Genomic DNA, 20514 nt, shown 5'->3' with positions numbered 1-20514 from the left:
AGATTTACTGTAGTTGTTCTAAATTTTTCAGTTCTCTTTAAACCAATATTCATATTTGAGATATTATGGGCAGGCAAAGAAGCAAACCTACTCAACCCACTCCTATTAACAAGACAAGGAGCAGTCATACAAGAATTCAAAGAGCAAGAATTCTGCTTATGGCCAATTTTATTACACTTAGAGCACAAAATAAACAAATTCTCATAACTGAAATTAATCCACTTAAACTTCGAATGTCCAAGGTTCAAGTAAAAACCAGAAAATAACGGCTCCAAAACATGAACTTGAATTTTTACTCTAACCAAACATCTTATTGAACCTGGAAGGGGTTCATCAATACTCAGAAAGTTTTCAACCAGATTAAGCATAGGATTAACGATGTTAATATCACATAAGTCCAAGGGAACCTCATCTAGATGAACCCAAATAGCAGCCTTGTCAAATTTTATATCTCTTATTGACTCACCCTGATTCCAAGGTTTAAAGATTAGAAGAGCACCTTGATATGCCGCAGAGCTCTGTTGTAGCAGAGCGTCTCTATCACGGACATCCTCACAAAGAAACAAGAAGAAGCAATCGAACTTCTGGACTTTAATTTCCCCAAATTTAATCCACTGGTTTACTACCCACTTTTGAATTCGGACCTCTGAGAAATTTCTATAGTCTATAAACTATTCAATTGGTTGAAACTTGAAATTTGTATGTAAAGATGGCTTAATTATGGTGCAGAGTTAATGAATTAATATAGGTGTAGGGATTCAAGTTGTGAACCTTGCTCGGATGTTGAGGTATGTAACTCAGTTGGTAGCTACCTCACGATCCTTGGGCAAGACCCGGGATGGAGTCTCTGCCTTACGTGGACATTGGTATCTTTGCCAAAAAGGCAACAACATAGGCAAACACAACATTAGTCACTAGCTCTGACTCTTGGCACGTATGGTGTAGCAAAGTGTGGAACCCTCCTTTCCGGAGAGACATGGGATTGTAGGCGTCGCTCGAAGTGCGCCTACGTTAAATCATGTAGTGAATATGCTTGGCACTCATAGGAAGTAGGAATTGACATATACGATAAGGGACACGATTAGGGACAAGGAAAGTAGGGAGCCGCCAACAAGTTTTTAAGGAACTTGTAAACCGTTCACGGATCATAAAAGGCAACCACGATAAAGGGACAACGAAGGCAACAACGATTGACCCGTGAAGGTTACACCTCATTCATAATCCATGAGATTACTAACTCCATATGGTTCAGAACCACGAAAGGAGGATCGAGGATGATGGTACATTCGCCCGTATTGGCCTCTACTCGATTCTTATAGTGAAAAGTGATTCCTGCGATCTCAAAGGCATACAAACAAAATATTCAATTTGCTCCAAACTATTATTAAGCTAAATTGGTTGAATATTAATGCAACACATAATTCTAAAATATTTGTGATCACTTGATTTAACAACAAGATTAAAAAGGAACCTAAACCGGTTGTCCAAATTATCTTATTAGTCGTGATTTTCAATTACATATTCCCTTTAAACATGCAATGTAGTGATCATAAAAATAATAGAATTAACATTAATATTGGAAGCAATTCAACAATAAATTGTTAGTCAAATCAAATATAAAATTATCTAATCATGATACTAGCAATATAAAATAAAATAAGAGTAATTAATTTAATTAATTACTTACATTCCGCTCGTTCCTTTAAATTGCTACATCATGAATAAATTGTTAGTAACTTCAATAAAAATATAAATCAAATGAAAATTAAATTAAATAAAAAGTAGAGTTGATTTGGTCCAAACCCTCAGTTATTTATACCTTTCACGCCTTGGTTTAAGGACGGAACCACGGGTTTAGTATAGACTCCTTGGAGTGCTTAGGGGAATTATTATGGAAGAATAAGGAGGCTAGAAATTAGGTTAAAGAGGGAGAAGAGAATGATTTTTGGTGTAAGGTGAGAGAGAATGATTATTGGTGCCCCGAACTGCAGAAAGGGAGGTCCTATTTATAGGGAAAATGAGCAGAGGGAACACGCGGAACCCTAAAAAGATAAAAACCCTAAAAAATAATACCATGTCACGGCAAAGAGCACCGTGACACGGTGACGGGGGAAGATCCCGTGACACGGGGAAAAACTGAGTGACGCGGGAAATAATTAGGTTACGGGAAGTGAAAACGCGTTTAGGGATTACGCGGAGAAAACACGGAGAAAACCCGTGTCACGGGATGTGCACCATGACACGGGAAGAAATTCCTTGACACGGAAATGTCCACTGTGGCACAGTGCAGCATGCCGTGTCACGGTGTAAAAAGTACGCGGAACTTACACGGAATATCCCCGTGTCATGGAATGGGCACCGTGACACGGGAAATTGCACCATGACAAGGTGCAAAATCGCGTGACACGGAAAAAAATTGTGCAGAATTACAAAAATGGGCACCGTGTCACGGGAATAAGCCCCGTGACACGTCAGCTTTTGTCGCGTCGCGGCATTTTTGCTGCTGCGCGGTAATTTCAGTTTTTTACCCGTTTTAAAATAATCATAACTTTTGATCCGTAACTTGAAATACGGCATATAATATATCATTGGAAAGCTTATCAAGTCTAATTTCCAACCCAATTAGAATCAAGTCAAAATAATTTGTAGATTTAAAGATATGGCCGTTTTAGTGGAAGGGTTTTGGTTTTAGGCCGAGTTTAGTGTTTTGCTCATATCTTTTTCGTTATAGCTCGGAATTGGGCTTATGATATATGGTTGGAAATATTATTTAAAGGCCTATTTAACAAAATAATAATTGGATCAAAATTGTATATCCATAAAATCAATTTCTCTCAGTTTTTCTATGTAGACACGAAAAGTGGAAAATAGGTTATGGTTTAGGGAAATGAGCTAGAAATTGGATTGGTTCATGAAATATATTGGATAGAACATGGATTTAAGCACTCCAAAGATTAAATACTCAACTCGACCAATAATGACGGTGAAAGGTGTTCATCAACGGGTTTGGTTTTAGGAAGACATTTTTAGGTGTCTACAGGGATATTTTATAAAGATTTCATACCAAGGTTCTTTCCCACTATTTATATTCAAAGATAACTTAAGCATCACAATGGTGGTGTGAACTCCCCTTCTTTTACTTATTTTTGTATGGGGTTTTCTTTTCTTTTTTTTTTCTTTTTGCTTTTGTTTTTTTGTTTTTTAATATTTTGTGTTTTATGATGATTAAATGCATATTGGCCAACCCAAAAATCTTTTGGGACTCACACTTTGTTGTTGTATGATGAATTAAATACATATGAGTAAAAGAGATAGGGAGAGATAAGGACAGTAGGTGATTGGAGAGATTATAGGAGTGTTTACATTAAGTATAAGGAGATGGAAAGGTAACCGGATAGAAAGGAGCACATGGATAAACACATGGATATGAACAAATAGCTTAAAAAGGTCGAGAGTATAAAGATGGGGATATATGAGATAAAGAGAAAGGCGTAAAATTTGAGGAAAGAGACAACAGGGAGAAAAAAGAAAGATTAGAGAGAGGGAGAGGGAGTGGTAAAGAAAGGGAAATAGAAAGGGAATGTAAACCCCCGTATTTTTAAATATTTTATAAATGAAATTTTATTTTATTTATTTGTTATTTTCCGGAATTTAATTTCAAAAGTTTCAAATTATTAATTTGGGTCGAAAATTATTTGAAAAAATTATTTTATGCACCTTTATTCTACAATTTATGTCAAATCAATCAAGCCTAACCCATTTGTTTACTTAATTGACCCATTATATTTATGAGGCCCAATCTTCCTTTTAACCCTACAATAATTCTCTCCTATAAATACCCTATGAATCCCCAAAAATTTCCCACACAAAAAGGTTAGTCTTATTTTCATTCTCCTTTGTTTCATTATTTTGCTTAATGTTAATTTAATTGTTTTGGGTTTTGATTTTAGCATAAAGATTATATTTTTAGTATCAAATTATATTTTGATGGTATAAAGATTATAAATTTCAGATTATATTTATGTTATAAATTTTCATATTTTATGAATTATAAACCTAGGGTTTTAATTATTGAAAATCATGATTTTAGGGTTTTTATGAACAATTGATTTAGAGATTTTATAGTAATGATGTTTTGAAATTTTGGTGATTATAACTACTGATTAGTTTAAATTAATTCCAAATTATTTTAAACACTTAAATTCGTGTTTTAATTTTAAGATTTCCGTTCATTAATATTAATCCCGTTTTAATCCCGATCAGGTTCTGAACTCATCCGATTTTGATGAAAAAGTAAAGTTTTTCATGTGATTTTCGGGCAGTTTTTGATTTTAACAAAGTTTTTTTATACTTAAAATATTATACTTGAGTTTGATTAATAAAATTAATTATGTTTAAAGTTAATTAAGCATAAATATATGTTTTATTGAAGTTTTAAGTGCTGAAAATAGTTTCTAAGTATTACTTTCATGTTTTATAAAGAGGGTTTAATCACCCATTAAAAAGGGAGGTAATTAGGGGTTTTAAAATAATTCTAAGATTTTTATTAAACTTTAAACTTTCTGTAATTTCACGTATAAGAGTGTATTTTAAGGTTTTTATGATGAAAATTTAAAGAACTATATATAAGCCTTTTATTTTAACTAAAGGGAAGGTTTTAAAGTAAGTTAGTATTGCTGTAAATTTGATTGGTTGGGTATTGATTGAGATGTTATTATTTGGTTTAGGAGAGGAGTTTATTGAAGGTGATTTCTAGTTAGTAAAGTGGCATACCAATTCGTTTGCTCAAGGTACGTACAAGTTACGAAACCTTGCTTGTAGGTGCATGTTTAAGGACGGATCGAGAACTTAGTATCATGTATAAGATTGACTGGGTTAAATTGTCTTGTTATACATTGTGAATTTCAAATGATGTGCACTAGTTTATAATGCAAGTATTATTTGTGCTTTAATTATGCAAGGTGCGCTTAAAGGCAAAGGTATGTGATTGGTGTAAAGATCAAATTATTACTCATTCATGATTATGTAAATAGGATGAGTAAAGGAGAAATTCAAGTCTTGTAAGACGAGGTTAAGGTTTTGGGGTGCCTTATGCACTCAAGGTGTTTATACACCGAGGTAGCTTAGTAATGGAATAATTAATAAATGTTGTTTATCACTAACAAATCAAGAATCTAAATTGAGAATTTGCCATGTTGGATTGAATTGTTTTTGGGATGTTTGTATTGAAGTGTATATGAGTCATCACCAAGTCTAAACCTGTAAATCACGTAAAGTGAAAGATGGATGAGCAATAAAACTCTGGAATGGTGCACATCTGGAGTAATGACAATCTGGGGTTGGAGTACATGGGGTATTAGCCGTGTACTTTTATCGAGGTCGTCTGATCTACGAGTCTCCTATTTCAAATATTATTTTTCTAAAACTAGGAGTTAGGTGAGATCTCATACTAACTACGGTCACGGAGTCGCGCCCGTGGTCGTTGGATGTTTATTGATGTTTCCGAAAGGAGGCATGGGGTTTTTCTTTATTGATGTTCCAAATGGGACATGGGTTGGACAACCTTGTCTATTGCTAAATCCAATGAATTAAATAAATGAGTCAGTCAATATCAATTAGTGAGGTATTAATAAATTTGATAATCGAGTCATGAATTGAGTCTGTATTTAATGATGCTTGTGCTTGATTATTAGTAGCATGTTAGGTATTTTCTTAATTTATTTCGCAGCTTGTATGTACTCAGCTTTGCTGACTGCGTGCTTTTGTGTGTGTCTTTCTTTGGTCATGGCCTTCGCCTTTCAATGACCCTGTGACGATCCAATTTTTACACTTGTAATATTGGAGAGCAGATTAACCACAGGTTCTTACATACGCAGCATTCGCACCAGGGTTGTGGGATTTTGAGTAGAGAGTTGGTTATTATTCGCAGTTTATTTCTTTTCATAAGTTTGAATTTATTTAAACTCTGGTTTTATTTATTTACTACTTTTGTGGGGTTTTGAATAAGGGACTTAATGGTTCCAAGTTGTATGATTTAATTTGGTTTTGGTTATTGGTTTTGAAACTTATTTATAACTGAGTTAGTTTTTCCGCTGCTATTTTCTGATATAGCCTTAACGTTTGAACACGTGGCGCTAACACGCTAGTAATTCTCTTGGATTTTTATCAGGGTATTTACAGGTTTTAAGAGAGAATTAATGGGGTGTTACAGGGAAGGAGTGGTAAAGAAAATGAGAGAGAACACGAAATGAAAAAAAGGGAATTAGAGAGGGAGAGTATATAATCTGAATATGAAAGGGAGATTAAGGAAAGAGATTAGAATAGGAGATAGAGGAAAGAGATGAGGATAAGGTATCATGAAACAAAAAATGAAGACAATAGCAGTGAGAGGAAGAGCAAAGATAAGAAGTGGCACAGGAGAAATGATGATAAGAAGGAGATAGATTGAGAGGAACCAATGATGGCATCTAGAAAAGAGCATATCACGGACACAAGGAAGCATAGAGATTATTTTGAGGACAACCAAAAGAAGAATAGTGATGATGAGCCTAACACGCTACCAGCCTACCAGAAATCAAGAGGAATAAGAGACAAAGGAACAAGACATGAAAGAAAACTTGAGGATATTTGAAGAATAAATGGGAAAGATGGAAGTGAGTTTAGGATGTTATTTCCTTTATACTTATTACTATAGTTCTTTTATCTTTTGTGGTCTTGAGGAGCTATGTAATAAATGTGTTGTTTTTTTTCCGTTTTGGAACAAGTTAAACATTTGGGCATGTGACAAAGAGAATTGAAGCTGTGAAGATGTCCAAGCACACTTGGTGAGGTGTGATGGCTAGCCACCGCAATTACTGTTAGCAACTGCTTCTTAGTGGTTGATCTCATGATTATTATTTTTCCTACTAAACTTTTCATCTTTCCATGATGTTACACTTTGTGCTTCTAACCTATTAGAATTTTCTAGTCAATAGCTCTTTATCATGAAATGTTAATCTAATTGACTCTTTGTCTCATATTTAATACTAGACCCTTATGAATGTCTTGCTAAATAAAACCAGGTGATGTTAGCTTCTAAATACCAATGGCAATAGTCAAAGGGATGTTGGGGGAGGGGGATCGGAAGGAGATCAACAAGTCATTGATATTTTGACAGGACTTCTATATGAGTGTGTTTTTAATTTAATTTGCCACTTGTAGGTGGTACTGGAACAAGGCAATTTTTTTCCCCACATCTTGAAATAAGATTGCAAAGGGTGAAAAATGGATGTCAAAGATTAGGATAGAGGGAGAGGGTTTTGATATTGTTGGCAATAGTTTCAAAAAATTTATTGTTGGTAAAATAACTGTTGAAATCAATAACAAACAAAGATTAGAACTTTCCTAGATTGAAGATCCCAAACTCACAGTCGCGCCGTGGAACAAAATCCACTGCCTTAGAAGCGAAATACGCAACCACCGGTACAAGTTTCCTAGTGACGCACGCCCCCCAAGTTTAACGCAACTCTCTCCGTAATCCGTGCACCCAAACTCGAAGAGTGGAATTGCTCAAGAACTGTTCAGATCTCAAAAGGTAGGTTTGTGTTTTCGGCTAGAAAGTGAATGATCTCATGAAAAGGCAAGGCTCGTATTTATATGAGTCGCGGAAAAAGGAAATACGCAAAGCAAACCGACCTAGGAAAAAGGCGGGCCCGATCGGGCAAGCAGCCGCCCGATCGGGCGCGAGATTAAGTTTCTCCAAACCTGGTGTCGCGCCCGATCGGGCGAACACCGCCCGGTCGGGCGATCTAGAAAACCCATCCTAGGCGAGCCATCGGGCGAAGCCGCCCGATCGGGCTCGTCAAAAACTCGAGTCCGTCGCCCGGTCGGGCGAGGGCCGCCCGATCGGGCTCGTCAAAAACTCGAGTCCGCCGCCCGGTCGGGCGAGGGCCGCCCGATCGGGCGCGAGAGTTCTATTATTTTCCTTGGCCACCTCCGCCCGATCGGGCGAGAGCATCCGTTTGCATTACCTATTTCTAACAATCCCCCACTAATGCGAGCGAATCTTAAACATGAAATCTGAACAATAAAAGAAAGTCTTGGTACTTAACTGCTAGTATCCAAAGGTTTGAACTAACACATTAGTGCACAAGGTTTTCAACACTTCCCTAGTGAGTATCCTATGATTTGAACTCCTAGGAGCAAGGAAGGGACCTTGAATACACATACCTTGACTTTAGAGCTTAAGCAACTCCGCCAATCTTGGCCAACACTTGGGCTCTCATGAGTACTTCAGGAAAACAATACTCCAGTCTTCCCTTGAGAGAGGCCACCTCTCGTACTCACGTAGGTGTTCATCCTATGTGTTATTCACACACGTTCCCAGCAAATTCAAAGGTCTTTCCCTGCAGGCTTAAACACGTTTAAGCACCTTGCAAACCAGAGAATTACATGCAATGGAACTAGAACATTAAGAACATAAGTTCAACCCTTCAACTTTCGGTGTCATTATCTATCCTGTTTTAAGAACTACTGGGACAAAGGTCTTAACTCTCTTAAGAACCTCAATCTATCCCTGCTCAGAAAACAACTGGACTAATGACATTTAGAGACAAACTCATCCTAGCAGAATCTAAATGGTAAAACTAACCACTCTTATAGAGTAATAGATTCAAACACATGATACATAAATAACAAATCCACATGATTCATGCCAATGAAACAAAAAAACCAAAACAGGTTCCAGATTTATTAAAACCAATGTACCATGTCACATAGCTAGTATAGCTACCATTTCAAGTCATTACACCATAGGTCCTAAACCCATACCAGTTGATGACTCCACCACTAGTCTACGACTTAATCCCTTAGTAAAAGGGTCTTCCAGGTTTTTCTCTGTTCGAACATAGTCCAACGAAATAACCCCATTCACAATAAACTTCCTCACAGACTCATGTCTGACTCTTATGTGCCTTTTCTTACCATTGTAAATGCTGTTTTTAGCAACACATATAGCAGCTTGTGAATCACAATGCATAGATACAGATGGTGACGGCTTCCCCCACAAAGGAATATCAATAAGCAAATTTCTCAACCAATCTGCCTCTTGTGTAGCAAGATCCAATGCAATGAACTCAGCTTCCATTTTTTATCTAGCTATACACGTCTGCTTTCCAGACTTCCATGAAACTGCACCCCCACTAAGGGTAAACACATAGCCACTAGTAGAACTTGTTTCATCGCTATCCGTTACCCAATTTGCATCATAATACCCTTCAAGAACCAAAGGATGACCGACAAAATTCAATCCTTAAGACACGGTTCCACATAGATATCTGAGCACACGCCTCAAAGCAACCTAATGTTGCTCACTAGGACAATGAGTATAGCGACTAAGTCTACTAACTGCAAAAGCAATATCGGGGCGAGTGCAGTTCATCAAAAACATCAGACTACCAAGCACCTTAGCATATTCAGTTTGAGACACACCGTCCCCCACATTTTTCACCAAAGTTCCAGAAGGGTCAAAGGGAGTTCTCAATGGAGGCAAATCAAAATAATTAAAGTTCTTCAGAATTTTCTCCACATAATGAGACTGGGACAGAAAATACCCTTTCTTGGTTTTAGTAACTTTAACACCAAGGATCACATCTACCTCTCCCAAATCCTTCATCTCAAACTTTGAATTTAAATACTTCTTAGTTTCATTTATGACATACATGTTTGTGCCAAACAGGAGCATGTCGTCAACGTACAGGCATAATATCACACATTGCGCACCAAACATCTTAGAGTACACACATGCATCACTACCATTGACGACAAACCAAAACTAAGAACAGTTTTATGAAATTTTCATACCTTTGCTTTGGAGCTTGTTTCAAGCCATACAAGGATTTCTTTAGTCTGCACACCTTATTCTCCATGCCAGGAACTACAAAACCCGAAGGTTGCTCCATGTAGATCTCCTCCTCCAAATCGCCATTCAGAAAGGTTGTCTTAACATCCATCTGATGCACAATCAAGTTGCAAGATGAAGCTAAGGCAAACAAAACACGAATAGTGGCAATTTTAGTCACAGGAGAATAAGTATAAAAATAATCAAGGCCAAATTTTTGAGTGAATCCTCTTATCACCAATCTAGCTTTGAGCCTTTCCACGGTGCCGTCGGTTCTCATTTTTCTCTTGAAAATCCACTTGCACCCAATAGCTCTGCTCCCTTTTGGCAGGTCCACAAGCTCCCAGGTTCCATTTGACATGATTGAGTCAAGCTCACTGTTCACAGCTTCCTTCCAGAAGGTTGCATCTACTGAACTCATAGCTTCTTCAAACGATTTCGGATCTTCATCCACAACCTGTAGACACAACATGATCTCATCTAGATCATCTTCAAATTCACCTAGATTTCCACACTCTACTATAAAGGCAGCTAGGAAATCAGGTCCAGAGCTTGTCTCCACTCTTTGCCTTTTACTTCTCCTAGGTTGAATCTCACTTTCAATCCTAAGGGAAGCATCTTCTGGCTCTGCAGATGAAGGAACTGAAGAAACATCGTTAGTGATTAAGTTTTTCTTCAAAGGGAATACCTGTTCAAAGAACTCTGCATCACAAGATTAAGATATAGAGCAATCTTCCAGACTCATAAACCTGTATGCGGCACTATTCTCAGCATAGCCAATGAATATTGTATCATAGGTCCTAGAACCTATAGTTGAGCGCTTGAACGATGGATAGCCCACCTTAGCTAGACACCCCCACACTTTCATGTGATTCAAGTTTGGAGCATAACCCTTCCATATTTCATATAGAGTCTTGTCTAAATTCTTGTGAGTTACTCTGTTCTATACATAATTAGCTGATAGAACCGCTTCACCCCACAAATTGTCTGGCAATCCCGAACTCAGAAGCATTACTTTCATCATTTCCTTCAAGGTCCTATTTTTCCTCTCTGCCACACCATTTTGCTGCGGAGTATACGGGGCAGATACTTCATGAATTATTCCCTCACTTTCACACAAGTCCTTGAGGAAATCGGAGCCATATTCTCCACCCCTATCTGAGCGAACTCTCTTTATTTTCCGCTCCAACTGATTTTCTACCTCTGTCTTATACACAAGAAACTTGGACTCAGCTTCATCCTTCGTCCTTAAAAGATACACCTTGCTATATCTTGAACAATCATCAATGAAGGTGATATAGTAGCGTTTCCCGCCTATACTTTCCAAGTTCTTAAAGTCTGCTAAATCTGAATGAATTAGCTCAAGTGGTGTGGTCTCTCTCTTTGTGACAGATTTGTAGGGTTTCTTCACGAATTTAGACTCCGCACACACTTCACATTTTTCAAATCCATCTAATGACATATTTGGGAGCAAATTTAAACTTTTCATTTGTTTTAATTTTGTTGCACCAACATGACCCAATCTACTATGCCATAATTCAAAGGACTCAACAATATAAGCAGAAGTATAAATCTTATTCATTGAAGGAACAGTTACAATCTCAAGAACAAATAGGCCCCCACTAAGGTAACCCTTTCCAACATACTCCCCATTACGGGTTAACACAAGTTTATTAGCATCAAAGAATAACTTAACTCCTACTTTGTTCAACAAAGCACCATAAATTAAATTTCTACGAAGAGAAGGAACATACAGCACATTGTGAAGAGCCAAGGTCTTCCCTAAAGTCAGCTTCAGAACCACTTTGCCCTTTCCAAGTACCTCAGAGCTGCTTGAATTTCCCATGTAGATTTATTCACCTTCCTTTGCTTCTTCCATACTGACAAACACGTCCTTGTTAGCACAGAAGTGTTTAGATGCACCAGTGTCCACGATCCATTCACTGTTGTTCTCAACCAGGTTGACTTCAGAAACAACTGCTGTGATGACATCTTCATCCTCATTCTCAAACACATGAGCCTAACCCTTGTTCCTTCCACTCGATTTTAGATTTTTCTTCTTCTTGTTTTTGCATTGTGAAGCAAAGTGCCCCACTTCACCACATGACCAACACTTGACAATGACTTTCTTCCCAATCTTGCCCTTAGCTTGGAGATTTCCCTTCTTATCAGAGCTCCCCTTCTTGGCACGATTATCACCCGCTTTCTTGTCAGAGTCAGCACCAGATTCAACAAGGTTAGCCTTGATTGCTAACACATTCTTTGGCTTAGAGGAAACATCATTAAGCCTGTTAGCTTCCTCAATCTTCATGTGGCTCACAAGTTCTTCTAGGGTTAAATCCTTCTTTTTATGCTTGAGGTGATTTCTATAATTAGACCAGGAATCAGGTAATTTTTCAATCAAAACATTAGCCTGAAGGATTTCACACATCTTCATACCCTGAGCAAGAATTTCAGCAACATAATATTCATACACATGGACTTGGTCCATAATAGGCTTTGTATCAACCAATTTGAAATTCAACCAATTTCCAGTCACATAATTCTTTTTCCCAGCATCATCAGCACCATATTTCTTCTCTAAAGAGTCCCACATCTCCTTAGCAGATTTCATATTAACATACAAATCAAATATGTTGTTTTTCATGCTGTTCAAAAGATGACCTCTAACAAATTTATTATCACGATCAAATTTCTTGATTTCATATTCATTAGAAATAACAGTAGTGGTCCTTTGACTAGAGCTAGATTCTTTATTCCCAGGAACAGGAGTACTAGGAATTTCAATCATGGTATTGGTTTGCTCAATAGGTTTTGGAGCATCCCTAAACAAAACATAATCAATTTCTACTTGTTCAAAAGCAATCAACATCCTTTGTGACCATCTCTTATAATTAATTCCATCAAGAGACTCAACCTTAGACAGATCTAGGTATAGACGAGTTTGAGAATTGCTAGTCATGATATCAACAGAATAAATCAAAATACTTCGCTTCTAAATTGTTGGTAAAATAACTGTTGAAATCAATAATAAACAAAGATTAAAACTTTCCTGGATTGAAGATCCCAAACTCAAAGTCGCGCCGTGGAGCAAAATCCACTGCCTTAGAAGCGAAATACGCAACCACCGGTACAAGTTTCCTAGTGACGCACGCCCCCCAAGTTTAACGCAACTCTCTCCGTAATCCGTGCACCCGAACTCGGAGAGTGGAATTGCTCAAGAACTGTTCAGATTTCAAAAGGTAGGTTTGTGTTTTCGGCTAGAAAGTGAATGATCTCATGAAAAGGCAAGGCTCGTATTTATATGAGTCCCGGAAAAAGGAAATACGCAAAGCAAACCGACCTAGGAAAAGGCGGGCCTGATCGGGCAAGCAACCGCCCGATCAGGCGCGAGATTAAGTTTCTCCAGACCTGGTGTCGCGCCCGATCGGGCGAACACCGCCCGATCGGGCGATCTAGAAACCCCATCCCGGGCGAGCCATCGGGCGAAGCTGCCCGATCAGGCTCGTCAAAAACTCGAGTCCGCCGCTAGGTCGGGCGAGGGCCGCCCGATCGGGCCCGAGAGTTCTCCTATTTTCCTTGGCCACCTCCGCCCGATTGGGCGCGAGCATCCGTTTGCATTACCTATTTCCAACATTATACACTTTCTTTGTTATGTATATCTCTTGCAATTAGAGGAGCTCAGTGTTGTGTATATATTAAGCCTTATTAAGGTGTAGGGTCTGTAGTCAAATAAGTTGTTGTTTTTCCAAAAGCCTTCATTTACTATTCGTTACTATAGACTAGACTGAAGAGTACTGAGTGATGAAAAGTTTGTTGAGAACTTTAATTCAATTAAAATAATCAATACTCAATGTTTTGGAAATCGGTGAATACTTTGGTTTAAATTTTATAATTTTATATGGTAAATGGATGTAGCTTTGATATCCTCTAGCTAATGCTCTTATGTATGATGATTATCGTGCTTGCCTCCACGTCTAATAAAGTTGTAAGTTCTCTTAATTAGAGAGGCTTTGTTTTATCAATGTGAAGGAAATGACCAGCTTGCTTTAATATTGGATGTGTAGCTTGCCGTGTTTATTTATTTGTTGTCTTTGCTTTATTATTTGAAATTAATCAATTACCACATTACCATATCTAAAAGTTAATCAGTGTGTAGGGAAGTGTTTAGTGCCACCAATGCTGTTAGTGGTTAGAAAAGAAAGACAACTTTAATCTGTTAATTCAAGTGGAAGAGTATGTAAACTCAATAGACGCCTTTATGCTTTGTCATGATGCTGAGTGTTAAATGAAGTTATAAGCTGTCTTTTTTATGGTATCAAAGCTATATTTTATTTGTAATCTATAGGCAATTTCTTGCCTTTTTTGTATTAAGTGGTTATTTGGTTGCCATTTAAAATCATGGGAATTAGGAGTTTCTAAGAAATGTAAAGAGGATGTGTGGTTGACAAAAAGTTGGTGAAATGGGAGAAGTCACACTTCCTAGGAATTTCCACTTCCAACAAAATGTAGGAATTTGCTTACTCAGTCCCCCTTAGGTAAGTGGAAATTTCTATGGGAAGTTACTTCCCTTATTGTAAACCAAATTACTTTTTGTAATTCCCATGAATTTGATCAAAGAACTTAATTCCCACAAAATTTAAAATCACTAGAACTTCTAATTCCCATGTAAACCAAACGACCACTGTAGACACCCATTTGTGTTTCCCCAAAACAAAACCCTTTGATGAATACCTTTCATGTCATTTGCTTATCAAACGAAGCGAAAGTGTGAAAAGTCTATTGAAGCACATCTCCATGGAAATCATCATTTCGTGGCTGCTCTGATTTCCATTGAAGCGCATCTCCATCACCACCGTTCATCAACCATCAACTATAATCGAGCATCAAAACGTTGCCGTCCAATTTTCATTAAAATCACGTGAGAAGCTCGTGATTGAACCCACAATTGCACGCCCACGAAGACGTCGCGCAGAGGTCGCGCAAATGCTACTGCCTTGAATATGAATTTAGACTCCATTTGTGCGCCTTCTGACAGGGTTGCGCGGCCGCGAATTGCTTCAATCAAATTGGAACTTAATTAAGGTTCGATTGTTTGCAAATGGTGAAGAGTGCTGGCCGGAAATCGCTGCTGTTTGCGGCGGCTAGTGGTGGCTGCGTGGAGGTGGTGTTTGAGTGAGGGAGGTGCGAATCTAGGAGTGTGAGTTTTGCGGGTTGGTGTTAATTGTTGTCAGGTGGCTGTTGTGGTTGCGCGAAGAGGTGTATTGAGGTGGCTGGTGCTGGTGAATTCAGGGGCTAATGGGTTGGTATGAAATGGTGGTGGCACTATGTTGATTTTGGTGGCAGATTAGAGGTAAGTGCGGTGGCTGGGTGTGGGAATGCGTGAGTGAATTGCTGCTCGCAGGTGGTTGCGAGTGGTTTGGTGGTGAACTTGAGGTTTGCGTGGCTGGTAGAGTTGTTGTTGGTGAATGCAGGGGAAGTGGGTTGTTGCGGTTGAGTTCGGTGGCTTGCGAGTTGCGAGTTGGCTGGGATTGGTGGCGAAATGGGACGCGCAGTAGGTGCTGCGGGCTGCTGCTATAGTAGTTGCGGGTTGTGATTGCAGGTAGTCTGGGTGTGGGCTTAGTTGTGTTGATTTTGTTGTTATTGGGTGGATGGTGGTCGAAATGAGTGAGTGTGCGGATTTGCTGCTATTGCTATTGGTGTTATTGAGGAAAGTAGGGGAGCAGAGGAGGTTGGTGATAGCAAGTGAGGAGCAAGGGAGTGAGAGATGGAGGTTGAGTTGTGGTGTAAGGTAAGGTGTGCTGTGGTGAAAAATAAGAGGCAGCAGAATGAGAAGCAAGGGGCAGCAGCTTGCTTAGCTCAAATTTTGTGCCTCGAACCTCGAACCTTGAACTTGAATATGACTTTGAAACTCGGAATACCTGACACGACCTACAACAAATATACACTAAATCACTTTCGTAGGAATCACGGTCAATTTTAGCAACAAAAGACAAGCCCTTTAAACCTCTAGATTGCCCTAGAGGACGAGTGTGCTCTCGTGAGGGTTTCCTAAGAGCTTAACCCACAACTCTAGACAAAAACCAAGGCTAAAAAAAAGAAAAGAAAAGCAAACACAACCATGACCAACATAACATGGCAAGATTTAGAAAAACCAATCAAGGTCAAAGGCGGAAAATACTCCATTTGGACTCAAAAAGAAGAGACATGCGCCAAAGAATACTCACCTTTCTCAATTCAATGAGGGAAAACACGTTCTAAGATGCTCAAGGTTGAAAGAGACAAACCTAAGCTAAGCATAGAGAACTAGAGAATTCATTCTCCGCCCTAGCCCCATCTAAGACGGTCCACATTCTCTCCACTAGCTTCAAATCACCCCCTAGTTAGCTCCTCATGCTTCCACGAAGGAACCAGAAAAAGATTCAATTTTTGGAATTAGTGGGTCATCCCAACTTCTCAACTATGCATACTCTCACCATAGGGTTGAAATATATCTCCCTCCACCAAAATTTGATCTCACCCCTCTAAAGTCTAAGGGTCTTAACTAGGGTTGTAACGTAAGGCAAAGGGTTAAGGCGGGGTAAAAATTTGAAAATTTTGGTGATATTTCCTAAGTGAGGCAAAAGGGTGATCAAACCTCAAAAACAAACTCAAGAAATCAACAAACATCAAACAAAAATACCAATAATGTCATCACCCCCAAGCTTACTCAACACCAACATTCCATAAAAACAAAAACGAAATAACGCTCCCCCCAAGCTTGAACGAAGCATTGTCCTCAATGCTTAACTTAGGGAAGAAAACAAAACCTAACTTTTTTTTTTTTGAAACTTTTATTTGATGTCCTTTCCTTTTTTTAACTAAGGACGGCTTTTTCTGGGATGCATTTGCTTTATTACATACAATATATACAATTTAGTTTCTTGCTTGGTCCAAAGAGCATAATACTTTCTCATCTTCATTACAACACAAAACAACCTCTCAAACCAAAATGCTTCAAAAAACTAAGGGTAAGGGAAACGAAAGGTCATAAGGCTTGTAATGTGGCTCGTAATCAATAAAGGGAATAGGCTCAAAGGGTTAGAAAGAGGAGAAAATGCAAAATAAAAACAAAATATGTAACAAAACCAAAAGAAGATAAAGAAAAATGAGAAAAGGGTGTCCTTTTCCTCCCCTAGAGCTGCTTGGTCACGATCTTGGGAGTTAGAGGACAACACAAGGATTAAGATATGCATAGTCAAGGATCCTAAACGCCGCTCAACAAAATTGATGAAGGCTTGAACAATTTAAACCTCACAAGGGATGGGAAGTAAGCAAATACCAACTAAAGAGGTTCATATCCACTATAGAGAGCAACACCATCTTACCACTATCCCGTGAACTAAGGATTAAAATGGACTCAATAGTTCTTAAACCGGCTACCTTAGCTTAAAATTTTTCCATCTCAACCATAATCACTCTCAAACCGCATAGGCCATCATCAATTAGGAAGAAAAACATTCTTTGGCACATTATCAAAGCAATCAATTCCAAATGCATGAGAGAATTCCAAAACAAATTCATTTCATCTTTCCATAGTCATGTTTGTCACAAAAAAAGGAAAACAAAACAAAAGAAACAGGAAGAAATGAAAAATGTTCACAAACGAGGCATAAAATCCAAATAAGTCCCAATCGTCATACAAGTGATCGTTCGATAACAACATCAACGATCCCAGGTACCATAGAACCAAAAGCAAACATCCTCGAACCATTAAACTTCTTCCTAAACTAGCCCTAAACTAAGCACTCAAAGAAAGAGTAAAAGAGTAAAAATAAGAAAGGTCTCACCGAGAGGTTGGCTTAAAAGAATTAAGGAGCATAAAATAGAGCTCACCAAATGTCACTCCGCTCCAAACTTCCAAAAAGCAACCTACAAGGCAAGACAAGACACAAAATAAAACATTAAAAGAGAACAAAGAAATAAAACAAAAATAAAAAGAAAGGAGGGGGAGAAAAAGGGTTAGAAATCCTCCGGGTTGCCTCCCGGGAAGCGCTTGTTTATGGTCTCTAGCTTGACCCTTCACCTCATTCAAGGTGGATTAAAGAACATCACCCTCATCAACTTGAGGATTGAATCATAGATTCCCCCAATCTTGATAACTAGCACTCCTTGAGGTCTCACATCACCACAAGGAAAAGGAGGGAATGAATCAAGAGCCAATGGTGGCTCATCTTTTCTCTTTCTCTTTCTTTTCTTCTTGTTGATTCTTATTCTTTTTTCACTCTTCTTTCTTTTCCTTCTAAAAGGGGGATCGAGCTTGGAATCCTCAATATTAGGAAGGGCAACCTCACCTTCCTCAAGAGAGCCTTCAAACCAAGCGGGAACTTCAAGGAAGTCATCATACCTCATTGTCACCTTATCATCACATGGAGGTAAGCTCTCATTAGCCATCACATCATCGACCACATCAACTCTACATACGCTCACCGTCATAGGGCTCTTCAAAACAACATTCTCAACTAGCCTACAAGGAAAGGGAACCGGGCCTTCAAACTTGTTTGGTTCACTAAAATCAATTGGCTTCTCATTTTGTTCTTGAACCTTCTTCTCAACCACATCATCTACAACCTTGTCCTCCTAGAAATTTTTGGGTTGATAAGTACGTGAAGGGTTAGTAGATGATTGTAAGGGGAGTTTTGTGATTAAATGGAGAGAAGAAGTTTTGGCTAGTTGGGAATCAACAACTTCATTGTAAGATTTGATTTCTTGGAATTGTTGAGTGATAATTTGACGTTGTTGAAGAATTTGGGTTTGTGTGTGGTCGGGTGGGGATTTTTCTTCATACTCTTGAGGACATAGGTCATCATTTTGATCTTAAGAGTTCTCTACTTGGTTGGAAAGGTAGGAAAAGTTTTGGGTTGGTGGATTGAAGAGAGGTCCATCTTGGGGGTAGGAGTTTTCTTGCCTTAGAGGTTGTTGAAGTTGTTGGGATTGAGCTTGGGTTACAAACTCTTTTTCCCTCAAAGTCAAAACTTCACCATGTTTGAGATTAAACTCTCTACAATAGGATGCATCATGATCCGTCCCACCACAACGAGCACATGGAAAATCAATGATTTGTGAAGGTTTTGAACACAAACCAACACTTGAGTTCAACTTGGAAAGACCTTCATTCAAGAGCTCAACTATGTGCTTAAGTTGTCCGACTTTCTCCAACTTATAAAGATCTCCTTGCTTCCCTTGGGACCTTCTTTGGCCCCCCTAAGAATAGCTAGTAGCCAATTCTTCAATTGTAGCTTCAACTTGGCTTTGAGGGATCTTAATCAATTGGCCACCGGCACCCGCATCTAGATTGGTCCTTGACATTGGCTCTAAGCCATCATAAAAGAATTTCATGAGCAAATTACGGTTGAATTCATGATGAGGACATGCTCTAATTAAATCCTTAAACCTTTCCCATGCTTCCCCAAGAGTTTCATCCGGTTCTTGCTCAAAGGAAGCTATCTTCCTCCTCATTTTTGCGGTTTGCTCATCGGAAATGAACCTCTTGAGAATGGCCTTCGCAACTTCCTTCCATGTGGTGAGAGAGTTGGGCTTTAAAAGCTTGAGCCATTTCTTTGCTCTTCCGGTGATATATTGCCGAAAGAGATGCATACGAATGTAATCTTGGCTCACTTCATTTGTTTACATCATTGCACACAACTCAAGGAATCAGTCCAAATGCTCAATGGGGTCTTCACTTACGCTTCCGGAACATTGCTCAATTTGCACCATCCTAAAATATTGTGGATGGATTGTGAAATTAGTCTCGGTGGTCGGGAGAAGTATACCACTCGTGAGCTCATAGATTCCGGATTTCCAAACTCCCTAAAATGAAGGCCATCCTCTTGTCTTGCCATATCTCTCTTTGAATACAACAAAGCTAAGCACACAATTATCAAGGACATGTAGGATTAAACAAGCAAAATAAAAGAAAGGAAACCAAATAAAAAGACTCTAACAATAGCAAAAATAAATGTTAAACAAGTCGCTTCCCCCGGCAACGTAACAGCGCCAAAATTTGATCGAGGGTTAGATATGTCTTTAAGCTACTACCCTAATCAAATTAATCATTTATAATACCTAAACATACACCAAACTAATTAGTGCCAAGTAAAGGGTCGAACCACTAGGGAAGCACACTAATTCAACATCAATAATCACTAATGCAAGAGTAAAAAGGGGATTGTTTTTGTTGGTTTTGTTGAGTAAGAACACTAAAACTACAAATAAGCAAGAAAATGATGATTAAAATCAAGGGAAAATGACGCTAATTAAGGATACGGGGGTGTCAAATATGATAAGAAAGAGGGGAATAATAATGATTATCATGAATCACATGCCAAAGAACACAAGTTTCTACCTAAACAATTCATTCTCATGCAATAGTCTAGGCAAATCAATGAAAGAGGTCTACACTAATAAAAATCATTCTCATGCACCCTATTAGTTACAATCAAATCAAGAGAATAGAGAAACACAATCCATAGGATCTCCACTTTAATAACTCATTCTCATGCAATCATTAAAATAGAGATGATCTTAATCTAGTTCAAATCATTTTCATGCATTTAAACTAGAAAACATCAAATAGAGTGCAACAATCATCTCAAGCT

General features: G+C 38.4%; 1 non-coding gene across 1 annotated transcript; it reads left to right on the top strand.

The window, feature by feature from the left end:
- Positions 1 to 19271: 19271 nt before the first annotated feature.
- LOC145560897 (small nucleolar RNA R71) lies at positions 19272 to 19378 on the top strand. The gene has a single exon (XR_014093491.1). It is a non-coding gene; the product is annotated as a small nucleolar RNA R71 (small nucleolar RNA).
- Positions 19379 to 20514: the final 1136 nt, after the last annotated feature.

The sequence above is a fragment of the Chenopodium album genome, chromosome 9, assembly GCF_948465745.1.
Source record: "Chenopodium album chromosome 9, dcCheAlbu1.1, whole genome shotgun sequence".
Taxonomy (NCBI): Eukaryota; Viridiplantae; Streptophyta; class Magnoliopsida; order Caryophyllales; family Amaranthaceae; genus Chenopodium; species Chenopodium album.
This window is presented reverse-complemented; position numbering and strand designations above follow the sequence as displayed.